The following is a 3,045-nucleotide window of genomic DNA, read 5'->3' as shown; positions in this document are numbered from 1 at the left end:
AGCTTACAGCACGCGGTGTTCCCAAGCGGTCACCCATCCAAGTACTAACCGCGCCCGACGCTGCTTGGCTTCAGTGTTCTGACGAGAACTGGCAATTTCAGCGTGGTATGGCCGTAAACAACATATATTGCGATATTTTCTATGATATCTCACTTTTTGGGAGCGGAAAGGACGTGAACGTTTTTCCTCATAAAAAATGAAATAACTTTTGGATATTAATTCTGATTGTTGATTTAAGCTTTAAGAACACATTAGGACATATCTCAATGAAATTTGAGGGATTTCCGAAATCGAAAAATATTTTTCGAAAAAAAAAAAAAATCCCAGAAGACCTCGGTCATCTCAAGTTTATTTCCATATTCTATTACACAATCAACGTACATCACAAAAGGAACCATCTCTCTAACTATCACAGTTAAATTTTTGTATCGGAACATTTCACGTCGGAATATCTCGCTAAGTCCAGACCGGGGAGATCGGTCGCATCTGACACCGTCCGCTCCGGTCTAACATCGTCTTGGAGTCGGGGTAACGATGGAGAGGCGTTTAAGGACGTGAACATTTTTCCTTATAAAAATTAAAGTCGACAATGAATATTGATTCTGATTACTGATTTACTCTTTTAGAACACATTAGAAGGCAACGCAATCAGATTTGAGGAAATTTCAAGATCAGAAAATTTTTTTCGAAAAAAAAAAAAATTCAAGAACACCTGGGTCATGGCAAGTTATTTCCCACAATCCATTCCACAATCAACGTACAACATAGAAGAAATCATCTCTCTAACTATCCTGGTTCAAAAGTTGTATCGGAACATTTCACGTCGAAATACCTCGCCAAGTCCAGACCGGGGCGATAGGTAGTATCTGACACCGTCCGCTCGGGACTGACATCGACTTGGACTCGGGCTAATGATGGGGAGGCGTTTAAGGACGTGAACATTTTTCCTTATAAAAATTAAAGTCGACAATGAATATTGATTCTGATTACTGATTTACGCTTTAAAAACACATTAGAAGGCAACCAAATCAAATTTGAGGAAATTCCAAAATCAGAAAATTTTTTTTCAAAAAAAAAAAAATCCGAAAAATATTTTTCGATTCTGATTACTGATTTACTCTTTTAGAACACATTAGAAGGCAACGAAATCAAATTTGAGTAAAATCCAAAATCAGAAAATATTTTTCGAAAAAAAAAAAAAATTCGAGAACACCTCGGTCATGGCAAGTTATTTTCCACAATCCATTCCCCAATCAACGTACATCCCAGAAAAAATCATCTCTCTAACTATCCTGGTTCAAAAGTTGTATCGGAACATTTTCACGTCGAAAATATATCTCTAAGTCCAGACCGATGCAGAACGTAAACTCGATCATACCGATGCTTCACGTAATCTCGATCTTACCGATGCACAACGTAAACTAGATCACACCGATGCAGAACGTAAACTCGATCTCACCGATGCACCACGTGAACTGGATCTTACCGATGCAGAACGTGAATTGGATCTTACCGATGCACCACGTAAACTCGATCTTACCGATGCACCACGTAATCTCGATCTTACCGATGCACCACGTGAACTGGATCTTACCGATGCAGAACGTGAACTCGATCTTACCGATGCACCACGTAAACTAGGGCTGACCGATGCATCACGTAAACGACGATCGAGAGGCGCGAAAGGACGTGAACGTTTTTCATTATAAAAATTGAAATAAATGATAAATAATGATTCTGATTGTTGATTATCGTTTTTAATATGCATTAGTAGGCAACCAAATGAAATTTGAGGAAATTCCGATAACAGAAAATTTTTTCGAAAAAAAAAAAAATTCATGAAATCCTCGGTCATCGCAAAATATTTACCATATTCTGTTCGATAATCAACGTATATTTAAGAAGGAATCATATCTGTATCTATCTTGGTTCAAATTTTGTATCGGAACATTTTGACCAAAGTCCGAGCTTCGGCCGAAACAGACACCGCTGACCTGGCCTATCGATCGACCGAGAGTCGGGGATAGAGCGTAAGTGTTGTCTGGAGGGGAACCCTGTGCTCTCCTGACATATATAGGGAAGGTGGTCGCGTTGGGCGATGCAGAACGTTTGGATCGGGAATTATATTTTTGGTTCAGCTATTGGAATATGGTTTATTGTTGGTATATATTGGCGAAATAACGTTCTTACTGACTGGGGATATTCATAAAAATGAGTCCGGAGATTTTCAGATCGAAGTCCGAGTGATCCGACTTGGAAGGCGTGTTGGGTGGGTCGAGATGGCTTAGATCGATCAGACGAGGCGGGCTAAGTGTTGACGTCATGCATCGGTCCATTTTCAGATTGAGTCCGAGTAATCCGACTTTGAAAGAGTGTTGGGTGCGTCGAGACTGTTTAGATAGATCGGACGAGGCGGACTAGGTGTTAACGACATGCATCGGTATATTTTCTGATCGGAGTCCGAAGAAATCGGCCCTAGTAGGCGCAGCGGACGGTCGAGACGGCCTCGGTGGGTCGGATCGATCGGGAAAAGTTTGCTAAATCGTGTCTGGAGGGGAACCTTGGGTTCTCCTGACATATAGGGGATAAGGTTTGGGTGAACGATTCTTCACGTAAAAGTTGAGTAATTTATTTTTCGATAAGCTTTTGGATATTGATGAGAAGTATATGTATATCTTCGATTAAAAGAATTCTTACCGTCTCGATGTATATTATATTAGATATATAAGAAATAGTTAACGTGATGCATCGGCCGATTTCCGGATCGGAGTTCGAGAGATGCGACTTTCGATGCGCGATGGGTGGATCGAGACGGCCTAGATCGATCGGACGAGGCGGACTAGGTGTTAACGACATGCATCGGCGGATTTTCTGATCGGAGTCCGAAGAAATCAGCTCTAGTAGGCGCGGCGAACGGTCGAAACGGCCTCGATCGATCGGACGAGGCGGACTAGGTGTTAACGACATGCATCGGCGGATTTTCTGATCGGAGTCCGAAGAAATCAGCTCTAGTAGGCGCGGCGAACGGTCGAAACGGCCTCGGTG

At 41.8% G+C, this 3,045-nt stretch overlaps 1 non-coding gene across 1 annotated transcript; it reads right to left on the bottom strand.

The window, feature by feature from the left end:
- LOC123688369 lies at positions 1–119 on the bottom strand. The gene has a single exon (XR_006749895.1). It is a non-coding gene; the product is annotated as a 5S ribosomal RNA (ribosomal RNA).
- Between the last annotated feature and the right edge of the window lie 2,926 nt (positions 120–3,045).

Source organism: Harmonia axyridis, chromosome X (assembly GCF_914767665.1).
Source record: "Harmonia axyridis chromosome X, icHarAxyr1.1, whole genome shotgun sequence".
NCBI classification, from domain to species: Eukaryota; Metazoa; Arthropoda; class Insecta; order Coleoptera; family Coccinellidae; genus Harmonia; species Harmonia axyridis.
The sequence above is the reverse complement of the archived record's forward strand: the minus strand, read 5'-3'. Positions and strand labels throughout refer to the sequence as shown.